Source organism: Micromys minutus, assembly GCF_963924665.1.
Source record: "Micromys minutus genome assembly, chromosome: 19".
Taxonomy (NCBI): domain Eukaryota; kingdom Metazoa; phylum Chordata; class Mammalia; order Rodentia; family Muridae; genus Micromys; species Micromys minutus.
Genome location: NC_137954.1, coordinates 32,312,557 through 32,327,719, shown reverse-complemented (window position 1 = coordinate 32,327,719; position 15,163 = coordinate 32,312,557).

Sequence of the window (15,163 nt, the reverse complement as noted above, 5' to 3'; positions counted from 1 at the left end):
TAAAGGCAGCTGAAGAAGGAGATGCACACATTGTGGCATGCAACCCATTTGGTTGATGGCCAGTCTTCCTAATTGATTAATTTTCTGCATCATTTTAATAACTATGAATCACTAGTGTAGTTCGTTGAGCCATTTCTGGATTTTCTTTTCTCACAGAGATTCTCTGCTTAGGGTCAATAGAATGGGTCCATGAGTAAAAGTGTCTGTTTTGTAACCTTAACAACCTGAATCCCTGGTGGAGGGAGAAAACGGGCTCCATAATTATCTCCTGACTTGTGCATGGTGGCATGAGTGTCATTGTCACCATCTCCACCATCATCTTTGTCATCATCATCATTATTGTCTGTTTATTTGGATTTTTCTCTATGACAAAACCGTACCTTATTTATCAGGGCCAGATAAAAATATGAGCCTCAGTGTGAGTTAGCCGATACAATCGCCCTACATTCCTATCTAGTTGCTTGTCTCACAAAGCACCAGCACTTCTTACAGTCTCTGAAATAAACAAGCGGGCACTAATGGCGTCTCTGCACCAATCGTGTGAAGATAACGGTTCTTGGGGTGGAGAGACAGCTCGGATGATAAAGTTAAAGGGACTGAGTTCGAGTCCCAGCACCCACTTCTACTTGTCACCCTTGTCCTGGGGAGTCAGAGACAGAAGGATGCCTAGGGCTTGCTGGCCATCCCAGCACAGTCACCAGTGTGGGCCAATAAAATAGCCTGTCTCAAAAGCAAGGTATCTGGCTCCCAAGAAACAATACCCAGCATTGTCTCATGGTCTCCACACCAGCATACAGACACATACATATATATGTACACATCTGCAATACATAAATACACACACAGAACAAACTCCCACTTTTCAACTGTAACAAAACTCACGGAGGCACAGAACAACCTTCTTTTGTCATTTAGTTATATAACATGATACTGTGAATTTCATTTACTCTCCTTAACCTAAAATAAATGCGTCCCTACCTAAAAGTATAAAATACTTATTATCTGGCCTCACAGATCACAGAATTTGAATTCTTCTTAGTCCGTTGCCAAACAGCACGTTAAAATCACAAAGCAACCGGAACAGGATGGAGTAGGATGGGCTAGCACAGTATAGAGGTGGGTAGAAAGAGGATATGGGTAGGCCAATAAGGATATATTTGTCTTTACAAAAATCTCGTGCACACACATGTGCAACCAATGCATACATATTCTTCCCCTACAGACTATAGTCAAGGAGAATCACAAATTCCTCCTCTTAGAGCAACGGTATCACTGCAATTCAGACTGCTCAAATATTATACTAATATCGATACTTGAGGCTGTCCCCTTAGGGATTTCCAGTTTGGTGCCTTCATGTTTAAGAACACATAGCCAGGTATCTGTGAGAGCATGAGGTAATTCTGACTGGCCACCCACAGCCTTCCTCCCATCTCCACTCCACAGTCAGATACTGTTTTCTGTCTAGCCTCTCATGCATATCAGACTTTCATCCCTTTGTCCCTGGTGAGGACCAAGAGCACAGTTCTTTCTATTAATCAGCAATCTTTGGTTATTCTGCTGATGGGTTGGATGAGTACAGGGTAGGGCAGAGGTCCCACATGAGACAGTGGGGCAGACAGACCATAAACACGGATGTCTGTGCATTTGGATGTTTGTCATTTTCCCTGGAGTCGGCTGGGGACCACTTTATCCTTAGTTCCTTACAGCCGGGTAACTGATACTCTTTTTATCTCACAGGAAACAGGTAGAGACAAAGTGTGACCTATGGTGACCTTGAGAAGCGCTCTTGGGACTGAAGAGTTTCCAGCTAGCTGCTGGGCTCACTCTTCAAGCCCCTCCTGGGTTCAGTTTAATTAAATGTCCATCTAAAGAGCCATGGTTAGGAAGGTTAGTTTACATACAGTCTTTCTATTCCCAAGAATACATTTTTGTCATCTTTGAGACACTTTTCCGAGGAGTCTGAGATGCAGGCACAGAAACAGTAATGAGATCTGATATACATCGTGCCGAAGAGAAGGCAGAGCTGGGAACCACCTTTGAAGCTACCCCAGCAATGCACATGTTTTCCTGACATCAAATGAAACTTTGAAGTTATTTATTTTAACGTTGAGTTGTCCCACACCCCTCTAGTTATTGACATTGCCAGGGTCCATTGTTACATTGGTGTTCTGGTTTTCCTTTCTAAACCACTTGACTCCTGGAATCCCATTTTAGGATTCAGTTCATACTAAACTTGTTGGCATTCTAAGTACTGGCTTCTAGGGATAAAGAAAGAAACTCTCTTTTAGTCACATAACAAGCTCTCATCTCTGGGGAATATGCTAAAAAGGTGAACTTTTCAGAAAAGTAGCTACTTAAAACCTTCTGATTCAAATATTCTTCAGTATCTTTGTAATACCAAAGGACTCTGATTAGTGTCAAATTTTTAGGCAAAACCAAATTGATCAGCTGCTGACCTCAGGCCTTCTACATTAAGCTACACTTTTAAGAAAGAAAGCCGGAACCGTAGGTAAGCTGAGAGTTGCCTTCCCAGCTCAGAGCAAGGAGCACGTTATCCGTAAATCTACAGTGCATATCATAAAGTGAGTTTGTCCTAGGGATGTGTTGAATAGCGGCATGTTTTACCAAACATGTGCCCAGTCAGATCAGAACTGAAACCAGTGTCTCCTACCCTCACATACTGGCATTCAGACTGGAGAAGGCTTTGTTGTGAGGGCCACTTCCTGTCCTGAGAGATGAAGAACCACATGATCTGTCACTAAAACCACTAGAGGCTGGCCTGTGCCTCGTCATGACAAGTGTGTCTTCAGATACTGCCAAACAAAAAATCCCTGATCGGGAACCATGATATTAAAGTTAGGGTTAGGCTGGAACTAAAGACTGTTTTTAAGTAATTCTTATGACAATATAGTAAAACTACAAATTAACTTGTCAATATTTGCCCCACCAAGATAAATGAGTTTTTTTGTTGTTGTTCTGTTATTGTTGTTGTTAGTATTATCTATTATTATTATCATTATTATTATTATTATTATTAGTGATGGTGGTGGTCCTGCGTGTGTGTGTGTGTGTGTGTGTGTGTGAGAGAGAGGGGGGGGGAAGAACCATGCACAGCATACATGGAAAAACCAGAGGACCTTTAGGGACACATTTCCTGCTTCATACCTTACTGACTCAGGGTCTCTCTTGAGACTCTGCAAACACACTCCACTTTACATAAGCTGGTCAGAGAACTTGAAAGCAATTCTCCTGCCTCTGCCTGCTGCCTCTCACCTCACTGAAAAAAATGCAGGGATTACAGCATTCTTCCTGGGGATCAAGCTTAGGACATCCGGGTTGTATGACAAATGCTTTTACACACGGAACTATTTTGTGGGTTCTGTTAGTTTCTGAGAGAGTCTTTGTCATAGCCCTAACTGTCCTTGAACTCATGACTCCCCTGGTTCAGCCTCCCAAAGTTCAGGGGTCACAGTATGCAGCATTAGCAGTTTAGGAAGGATGGTTTGGAACTGTAAAGTTTACCAACATACCATTCCACAAAGAAGCTGAAATCCCTTGATAAATGAACACAGAAGAGAATGACCTGACCCACAGTAACAAAGTGTGCAGAGAGAGCTCTCAAGGACCTTGAAGGCATTTCATTAAATGATGCCACAGAGAAGAAAGGTAACCCAGAGACAAAGGGAGGGGCGCCGCCTTTGCTAGACTTTCAGAATTGGCACAAGACTAGGTCACCATCAGAATGAGAGAAGGCTGCAGATTAGAAAATCCTAGCCTCAAGATACGCAGACAGCGAGTGTTGATGGCTTCCACTTACACTCGATGTCTGGAGTTGTCCAAACCCTAACAGGGTATTTCTCTTTGGCCTCAAGCTCTGGGGTCCCAACCCTGAGCCAGCACACAGTTGTGGAATGTGCCCTTATCAGCTCTTTCTGGCATCTGGCTGCCACAGTGGAATGGCTTCCTGTCCATCCTCAGGGAGCCTTTCCCCCCTATTGTTCAGCTTCCTCTGCTGATCTGCTTACCTCTGCTCACCCCTCCTTCACCCCAGGAAAGTAAATCCTGTTTCTCTTTGATTTCCAAATACTTGTCGATTCCTCTGATGTCTTCTTCCTATTGCAACAATCTATCTTTCAAATAAAGCCTCTCCCTGAATCCAGATTTCCTTTCATTTGACAGCAGATTTTTGAGCCTGAGTTTTCCCATCTGCAAAGGAAAGGAACAAAGGGGGGGGGGAGTGCCTCCTTAGCCCCTTTCCAGCCTGTGGATTTAGAGACACCAAATACTGTCGGTCTGTTTCAAACTTAAAAAGAAAAGGATGTGCACACTGTCCGGAGCTGGACCAAGTATGGTAAAACGGTACTGGAGCGTAGCTACAAGTCCAACTCTCAGGAAGTTAAGGCAGGAGGATTACAAGTTTGATCCAGCCTAGTCAAACACTGGCACAACAGTCAAAAGAAAAAAGATTTAGTGAATCACCATTCCTAACTGATAAGGCGGCTCTCCAGCACACATCAATATTCTTTTAAATCAGAGCCTAGATGTTAGCTGACTTAAAAACTATTTGCTGTCTGGTTTAAAAACACAGAGTAATGTAAATTCCCATTTCCCCAGAGTGGCTCTGGCGTCCTTCACCTTCTTGTTGGGCTATGTGATAGTCAGCTGAACTATTCTGGAACAGCCTCGGAGAGCTTCTCCACAGCAGATATGGGGTCCCCCACTTTTCCTGTATTTTCCAATAAATACTTAGATGTTCTCAGCTGGCCATTTGATATTCGAGTAAAATTGCGTGCATCATAGCAGAAATGTAAAGATTTGTTGGTCTTCATTGACTAAATCTGAAGCAACAAAGCAGTCTCATTTGCCCTTCCTGTCCCTCTGAAGAGCGTTTTGTTGTGTTTTGTTCAATATTGCTCATGGGAGACAATCAAGCTGTATTTCTTCTTTCATCTACTTTCTCGGGTCCTGGTTAAGATTTTTCTGGGGTGGGGTTGGGAGAAATGAGAAACCCACAATGAATCACCAATGCTTTATTGGGAGCTTTCAAGTTGTCTTACTTAACAACTTAATAGAATAATATGTGACTCTAATTTGGACCACACTTAGTTTCGTACCCCATTTTCCTTGCCTGCTGAAATGGTCAGAACATGGTACAACTAGAAAATTTAGAAATAGATAAAATCCTAGATACAAAATTAAAGGAAGAGGATATAAGCAACTTAAACAGAACTATAATGAGCAACGAGATGGAAGATTAACAAAGAGCCTCCCTACGAAGAATGGCCCAGGACCAGATGGACTCACTGCTGAATTCTGCCAGATTTGTCAGGGACTGGCATCAACACTCCTCAATTTAGTCCTTAAAAAAGAAAGGAAAGCAGCATTTCCAAACTGATTCTAAGAGGCCAGTGTTACTCTGATACTAAAACCAGATGAGGACACACCGGCCAAACCCAATTTCTCTGATAAGCATAGACGTGAAAATTATCAATAAAGTACTTGCAAATTGAACTCAACGAAGCATACGTGCAGAAACAATGACCAAGTCGGTTTCATACTAGGGGTGCAAAGATGGCACAGCATATGCAAATGTAGCCAACACTCAGTTGAGTACATGGCCTCTGTGCCTTCACAGATGTCTCTGCTCAAAGCGGGTATGTAATAGACTTAGGTTTATCTGTGTAATATGTATTCTATTATAAAACATACTGCATTTATATGTATACAAACGAATATTTCTGAGATCAGATTTGTTGGGAGATAACTTACAGTATTCACAGTTTCTTATATATGAATTTAGAATGTGGTCACTACACTTGTCTATATAACTAGCCATGGCTTCAGAGTAGCTCAGGATCAGTTCTTCTACCCCAAAGGATGCCCTGGCACCTTTTCCCCACAACCTTTCTCCCCACCCTGGTCCATCTCAACCACTGGTTGGTTTTATAGTCCTATAGTTTGTTGTTTTAGAATACCATACAGATAGAATCATATCATATAGCCATTCATTTCTGGTTTCTCTTGGTTAGCATAATGTCTTCAATGTTGTGTTGAGAAATATAAATGATGTATAGTTAGTGTTTTCTGTTTTGTATAGAAGTTTTTATACGTGAGTAAACACTGTAAGACAGAGCCTTGTGGCCATCCCCAGTGACATGCTTCTCATTACCATAGCTAAAGTCCCTAGGGTAGCTAACATTCTAAGTCACAGCCTCCATAAGTCTGTCTTCAGTCTTATAGACAGCTAGTGTTACCTATCTCTATAAATATTTAATGAAAACCCCTAGAATACTGAGATATTTTATCAACTTCTTTAATCTGTTTTATAGTTATACTAGGTATGTCTGAAGACAGTGTACTTCATATACATGAAATAAATTAATTAATTAAAAATGTTTTTTAAAAGAAATGTTAGAGAGAAAAGTGCAGTGAAACCTCTTGTCACAAGTTCCAACTTGGGCAGTAATTTGTGTATAGACAATCATGCCCCATTTGCTTTTAATATTAAATTATTTACCCCTGTTCCTAGATTATATTGAAGCAAAAATTATTGTTAGTGGGTCAGTTCTCCTATTAATACAACTAACATACATGACCTGTTTTATGAGGTCCTAGATAGGTTAGATGCTGCATTCTAGAACACACCATTCCTGTGTGGTATGGTGGTACATGCCTGTAATCCCAACACTTAGGAGACAAAGGACAGAGCAAAACCAGAAGGTCGGCCTGTTGTATATGGTGAGTTAAGTTCAGCCAGTTCTATCTGCATGGCAAGATATTTTCTTAAAGTGAAAGAAAAACTAAAAACCATTCCTGACCTATAGTGTCCTCAATATGTTGATGTATCTTTCTTTATCCCAAATAAATAGTGTCTATACAAATTATATAATGGTCAGTGAACTTTACATTTTCTTAGGACTTTTATATTAATCATTTCCAGATAGCTCTTGTACTTCCTAGTTCAAAGTCTAGAAACGCAACTGAGGCATCGCTCTGTAATGGCTACTGTTGTTGACTTGATGGGATATTAAATGACTTAGGGGATGGCCATAGCTATGGGAGGTTATGTTAATTCGGTTAACTGAGGTAAGGAGACTAGCCTACTGTGGGCGGCACCACTCTTTAGGCTGAAATCCTGTACTGTAAGAAATGAAGAAAGTGAAATGAATGTAGCCATCATCTGTGCTCTCTACTTCCCACCTATGGATACGATGTGCCCTGCTGCTTCAGGCTCCTGCTGTCCTGACTTTCTTCCCCGTGGTAGACCATACTCTTTACTATAGGAGGCCATAGTAAATCCTTTCTCCATTGAGACATTTCTGTCAAGGTATTGTATCACAGCACCAATTTTTTTTTTATTAGGAGGCTGTCTATCCTTTCTACATGATTCTATACAACCTGGTTTAAATGTCTATTATGTGAAATCCATACATCTTGTTCTTTTACCAAACAAAAGGATGATGTCAAACACGTAAGGAGATTCAAGTTTTACACTTAAAGTACTCTGCTCAAAATCTTTATCTTTCTGCTGTGTCTTTTATGGCTTCTGATATTTTAAGCTTTGTAGCTGCATTCAATTAACTTTAGCAAAAGGTATTTTAAACACCAGCTCCTAGAACAAGACCAAAGCAGGGTAAGTAAGCAACCAAATAGAAATAGTCCAAATAACAGAAAATAAGTCCTGTTCCTCAATTCCTCCATACTCCTAAAGCAATGTGTGTTCTTGCAAATGCCTGGTTCTAGCATGTAAGCTTCTCAAAAGTTGATTTGGTTGAGCATACTTGAATTAAACTTTTAGTGGCCAAACTATGGAAGTTTATTGACTGATAACTGCCAAGTCCTCGTCGCAAATGTTCATTACCCAATATATTTATTAATTCCTGTGAATATAAGTGACATTTAAGAAGATTAGAATCTTTCTTTAAATGGAGAATATTAATCGAATCAACAATTTCACGTAACAGAGATTTGTCAAAGAGAAGGCTGCATGAAATATATTCAATCATTTTATCAGTATTTCTCAAAATGTTATTACAACATTGATTAATTGTGGATCTCCCAATTAAAAGTTGGATAAGATATTTAATAGAGAAACTCAAAACATATCTTCAGAGATGACTGGAAAATTAGGGAAGAATTTTTTTGGTAAAAGCTCAAAGGATTAAGATTTATACCACCGAGGAAAGGCCGGGGAGTCGTTTAGAAATTATGTTTAGGTGCTCGGCTCCGTTCACTGTGTACTGTTTTTACTGAAAGCACAGCAACCACTATGTACTGTCTCTACGCCAGGCATGGTAACTACGCAATGTCTTTAAAGAACACCTGGGAAGTGCTTCGATATACTGCTATACTGCTGACATAAATTTTCTATGGAAATTTTAATTTACAGAAGCAGATGAAATTCACACCTCAGAGTCAAGGAGAGTGTAGGAGGAGGCAGGCAAACAGCCACACACATTAAAGAAAGTTTGTTGTTTAAAGTGACCCTTTGTTTAGATAAATGGGAGCTGTAAGACCCCAGAGTTTTCATGTTGGAACACCCAACTATGAGATACTGACTACTATCTCTGTCCATCTCTTTTACTGCAGGTCCACACCCAGTTGTCAGAGAGACCCTTGGGAGGAGGGGACAGATGAGACATCAGTTGTTGATCAGGTCCCTCCCATACTCAGTAATCTCATTGCCTTCAATTCTCCTCCCCAGGGGACCTTAAAGGGTAAAACAGAAACAGTGAGAAGTTCACATGAGGTAGACAAGGCAGGGATCATCTGTGCTGGGTGGCGCCTTCATCTCACAAAACCCACAGTTCTGCCTCTGCATCCCCAGGCCGAAGCAGACAGACACGGGCCTCAGCTGCCTTGGGACCAGCTGACGGATCCTGATTGCACCCTCCATTAGATTATCTGACTAGAATAACTGGTGCATTAGTCTACTTCTAATTCGATAAAAACTAGGCCTCACAGAAATGGAGTTCAGTTGTAATTCCACAGAGCTTAGTAAGGGAAAAGGCACTCCGTGTAGAACAAAAGAGGAATGTGATTATTTTAGGTGCATGAAATGGGGATTTGTTTAGGATTTGGGCAGACTCGTGTATGTAGAAATTGAATTTTTATTTTTATTTGGTTATCATCTGTGTGTGTGTATGTGTGTGTGTGTGTGTGTGTGACTCTATTGTTTCTGCTGTGTAACTGCTCAAGGCTAGCCAGCCTGCCTCTGGAAGTGCTAAGATCATAGATGCACAGCAGTGCATCCAGCTTTTGACGTGCATGCCGGCGAGCACTGTTACCTATTGAGCTAGCGAGCTCGCCTGCCCAGAATTGCTATCCATCACTCTATCTTTAAATGATACTCATGCTTTAAAATGAGGTACAAGGTCCAGTCTGTCACTCAGTGATTCAGAACTTGCCTAACATCCATGAGCCTTGGGTTCAGTCACTAACACCGGACAAAAGGAAGACACTGTGTCCATGATTTACAGTAAGCAAATCACTAGCATTTTTAGCTCCTCCTTTGTGAATGTGTCAGCACACTAGAAGTCTTTGGGTTCTTTTCCAGTGATTTCAAGCATGTTGTCAATGACAGTTTTCCTACTGTGTCATGTGACATTAGAGCTACACACCCTCCGCTGTGCATTAGCATCCTTTCTGTACCCTCTACTGCCCTTCTCTCAAGACAGTATCTTCAGTGTGTATGCAGCCCGTGAAACTGGAAGACTGGGTAGCTTGAGTGAGCACATTTCATGTAAATACACAGGTGGGTGTGATCTGTCAGGTGCCACCACTTCATGACTATTTTATTGTGTTGTTTCAAAGCACAGCTGCAGTTGAAAACCAGACCTTCTGTTATCAAACAAAATAACTTTTGAGACAGAATAAATGAATATGGCACACTGGCTCCCTGTTTATGTCTTGCTTAACCCACATCCTTTTCTTAAAATTAGATACTCTCTGTATTTACATTTCAAATGTTATTCCCCCCCCCACCCCATTCCCATCCTCCCTACTCCTCCACATGTCTCCATGAAGGTGCACCCTCTCCCATTCATCCTTTCCCTCTCAGTGCCTTGGCATTCCCCCTACATTGGGAAAACTTGCCTCTTCTGACACAGACACTGCTGATGCCAGACACTGCTATCCTCTGCTACATATGCAACTGGTACCATGGGTCTCTCCATGTGTACTCATTGGTTGGTGTTTTAGTCCATGGGAGTTGTGGAGAGTTTGGTTGGTTGATAATGTTGTTCTTCCCATAAGGTTGCAAACCCTTTCAGCTCCTTCAGTTCTTTATCGAGCACCTTCATTGGGGTCCCCATGTTCAGTCCAAAGGTTAACTGCAAGCATGCTCAGCTGTATCTGTATGACTCTGGTAGAGCCACTGAAGAGGCATCCATATCTGACCTTCTGTTCCTGCCAGTAAGCACTTCTTGACATCAGCAATAGTGCCTGTGTTTGGTGGCTGCATATGGAGTGGATCCCCAGGTAAGACAACCTCTGAATGATCTTTTTTTCAATCCCTGCTCCTCTAACTGACCTTGTATTTTCTCTCATGAAAAATCCTTCTAAGAAGGATTGAAGCATCCACATTTTGCCCTTTCTTCTTTTTGAGCTTCATATGGTCTGTGAATTGTTTCTTGGGTATTCAGAGCTTTCTGTGGCTAGTATCCACATATCAGTGAGTGCACACCAGTGGTCATCTTATTGCACCAGTTGGTAACACTGTTGCTATGGTCTCACTACAGTTGGTAACACTGTTGCTATGGTCTCACTACAGTTGGTAACACTGTTGCTGTGGTCTAGCTACTGTTGGTAACATTGTTGCCTTGATCATGCTACCTAGAAGGGCTCCTTAATGGCTTCTAGGATACCACCCAAACTGACTTCTCTCTGTCATTACTGCTCTATTCTATCACCTCTGCTGGCCTCTCCTATTGAAACTTTTTAACCTCAGAAAGCCCTGATGCTCTCTTCTCTATATATTGTTTGATAATGTTCTACAGTTTCTGTTTGAACACCGATGACAAAGAACAGTAGCTCAAGCCTTGGCTTTTACTGTCTTTTACATCCTCTGCAGATTCATCTTCCCGGCGGTCCTGGGGCAGTCTATTCCCACCTTTGCACTTTATTTAGCTGAGATATTAATATTTCAAGTGTAGCTACTGAAAACTGAACCTCAGTCCTCAGCTGCGTACTTATCATTTTTATATGGGTTACCACTAGGTATATTAAGCCGACATGCCCCACTAAGTTTTTTCATATATTATTTATAGTGTATAAATAGATGAACTATATACTCTTAGACTACACAAATATGTTTATAATATATACTACACACACACACAAACACACACACACATTGATTTTTATGTCTTGTTCTATAAATCCTGAACTTATTTGCCAGCCCCTGTAATAAACTGTGATAAAAAAAGTTCTTAACCCATATCTCTTATAGGTTGACCCCTGACCAGTATAAATTGGTAGTAGACATAGTTAGAGAAACAGAATCTTAAAAACAATAGCTTTCTGGCCAGCAGTACCAGTGTGGTAATGGCTGGGACTGACCAACTCAGCTGCCACCCAGGCCAAGATCTAAGGCTTTGGGTTAGCCTACACCAACATCTACCCTCTATAAGCTGCGAGAGCATGTGAGGGGATCAGCCCTGAAGAAACAAAGCCACAGCATCTCTTTGACTCTGGGCAACAGCATAATATTTGAGAGAAGCTTAGAGAGGGTCTGGTATCGATTGGGTGGCAGAAGCCAGGGGCCTTGAACCAGACCAATGACTCATTGCAATGAACATTTGCATGTGACATTGTTTGGGTAAAAAGGTATACTGTATGACCCACCGAAGCTTCCAGTGCCTCTCTGAGGAAAGAAAATGTGCTGGAGAGGCAGAAAAGATGAAGGAGCAGAGTAGTACATATGCAGCAAAACTAGTGACCCAATAGCTGTGACAGATAAAAAGATGCAGGCGATGGAGGAACTCCAGTAGGGGTGGCAGGATGGCATGCAGCAGCCTGGAACTTGTGTGGACTTAGCTCCTTAACAATGGGCTGAGTCACATCCTGTCTCTGAACAGTGTGACAGGATGTTCAAGATGAAAAATGGTCCATTTACTGGATTGAACATCAAAAGATTGCCATGGTCTGTACTTCTCTGGGAGGCCATGCTAGTCTGTGGCTGTGCTTTAACAGGGGGCAGGCAGTACTACCACCAGAGACCACACAGAGGTCCTTGGCACATACTGATGCTGAAGACCATGTGGATATTTGTGGTCCATGCTGTTGTCAGAAAGCATGTAGAAGCCCAGAATCCATGCTCTCGCTGACAGTAAAGGGCAAGGGAGCTACTCTTGCAGTAGCATTTGATGACTTCAGACTCACAACTGAGAAAGAGGGACATAGAGGGCTTCTGTAACAACCCCTTCCTCCACCCCAACTCCATGCCCAAAAGTAACAGCCTAAAAATGGAGCCATCAAAGTGAACTCTTAATATTTTTGATAAGGATGCTAAAGTGTAGCTCTCCACAATTGATGGCTTCTGGTGAGGGCTGCGGATAGAAAGGGATTCTGCTTTCCTAAGGAGTTTGACAAGGCTCCAATGAGTATATGAACAAAACAAAATGGACTTGGGTTTTGTCCTTTTTCCTTCTCTCTCTCTCTCTCTCTCTCTCTCTCTCTCTCTCTCTCTCTCTCTTTCTCTCTCTCTTTTGCAAAGAGTAGTTGGGAGCTCACAAGGATCCAGAGGAGACATAAAAGGACTGGGAAATGAATGTAATCAGGGTACATGGTGTAAAATAATCAATGAAAAATTATGTTAGAAAAATAACTTTCTGAATAATTTCTGGGTTTTCTGGAATTGACTCAATAATCAGGATATATATATATATATTTCAAACTGGTTTATATAATAGATTCTCAATTCACAAACCCTCTACACAATAGTATTACCTTCAATAGACAAAGATACAAACTGCTCTTCCATATGAGACAACGACCTATAGAATCCCTTTAAGTATTTATATCTACTATGTCAGCTTACAGCCATCAGGATCTAAGTCTGCTTTCCCCAGCTGCATCTTGATTTCTTTTTCAATCCTGGTTCCTCTTCCATTTACCTACTTTTCTCCACCTACCTCCTCACTGACCAATAAATCTACGTATCACTCCATTTGTTTACTTATAAAAACCATAGAAACAACAAAAGACCCCATTACCTTTAAAAGTAAGCTGTGTACAACTATTACTACTTGAAAATATTTAGTTTTTAACTCTGTCAGAAATCTGAGAATGGCCAAATATCTAAAAACATAGGAAGCCGAACACAGTTTCCATCAGGGTATATTTTTAAATTCATTATTTTTATCTTGCATATATGTGGGACAGGACTGTGTATGTGAGTGCAGGTGCCCACAGAGGTCAGAAACGAACATCTCCTGGAGCTGAAGTTATCGGTAGCTGTGTGGGAGCTAAATTTGAGTCTTTGCAATAGCAGTATGTGCACTTAATTACCAAACCATCTCTTTAGCCCCAAATCTGGCTACATTTAAAATTGCAAATGAATCTAGGGATAAATGAAGTGACCATAGCATAAAGTGGCTATAGAGGCAACAAAATATCAAAAGTGAACTCCTAAACAAGTGCTATATCAATTATCAATTTCTTAAAGTTGTTATAGCAAAGTATAGGGACAGAGGAGTGTAAAACAGTGGAGACATTCATTGTTGTGTTGGTGAAGTCTGGGATCAAGGCATCGACAGGGCCATGTTCTCTTGGGGGCCAGAAAGAGGGACGTTCATTCTTTTGTTTTTTTTCTTGTATTTGGTGTCTTCCAGAGATCCTACAGATACATCAATCTCTTCCTCTGCTGTGTGTGGTTTTCTTCTCTGTGAGCTTATGCCCAGGCTGCTCTCTTCTTAGAGAGAAACCAGTTGTGTCGGATTGCAGTTCTTTCCTCGTCCAGTTAGCTCACATCCATTTAAGCATACCTAGATCCATGTATTTGTGATTTTTGTATCACTTTGTCAAACTCAGAAGTATAGTGATGTTTGTTGCTCTTAACTACAGTGGGGCAAATGGGAGAAAATGAGCTCGGAGCTTCAAATTCACATCTTGAGTGTGACATTCATGACCTAAAAGCCAACATGGCTTGAGGGAGCTCTTGCCACCCATAGCCAGAAAGCTAGCATTCTGAAAACCAAATGCAGAATCTTGCAAGTGACTGAATTTCAGTGTGAACTGAACTTTGAATCTTTCAAGGTATCTCCAAAGAGATGAGGAGAGAGCACTCTGTGGGAAAGAATGGAATTGCGAGAACTGGTGTGGAGAAGCGTGGAGGATGTCACTCATGCTGGGGACATCTAACCACTACATTCTGACCAAGATTTGAAAACCCTCTTTTCTGGAGACTCAGTTCTTCTACTGCTCATGTTATGGTTCTTAGATGTTTGGATCAACCAAGAGCTCATGTGTGGAAGAGTTGGCCCTTAGCAGATGACACTGTTGAAAGGCAGGATAGTTTTAGGAGATGGGGTAAACTTGGAGAAAGCCAAGTCACTGAGAACATGCTGCTGAATAGACATTGTGACCCTCTCCCTTTTCTTTCTCTCTCCATCCTTTACTTCCTTAGGCCATGACATGTATAGTTTTGTGCTGACACATACACTCCACCTTGTCATTCCTTCTTAGCACAAGATCAGAGCAACAGAGTCAAGACGCCAGGAGCTGAATCCTTGGCAATAGTGAACTGAAAGAAACCCTGCTTTCTTTGTTTATTATAGATACTTAGTCACAGTGGTGTCAGCTTCCCTTTTTCAAAACCTGCTTTAATAAGAGATCTGAAATGCTTCAACTTCCATTATAGCCCACCACCTACCAGAGGTAGTGGTAGAAATGTTAGTAGGAAAGGGGTGTTATAGACCTGTTTAGAAACAGTTCTTTGGGGCTGTTCCGATCTTCATTGTCAGCAGTCCAGTTCACTTTGGCAATCACCACTCCTAAATCAGAAATAGCAGTTCAATACAGAAGAAACCACAAGGCTCAGACGGTTGGCTTGAGTCTGCTGAATATCATGAGAAATCCCTAGTCAAGTTACACTCTATGAAGTCACGACAAGTGGAAATCAGCAATGTAATGCAAGGTGAACCAATACATGAGTGTGGTCAGT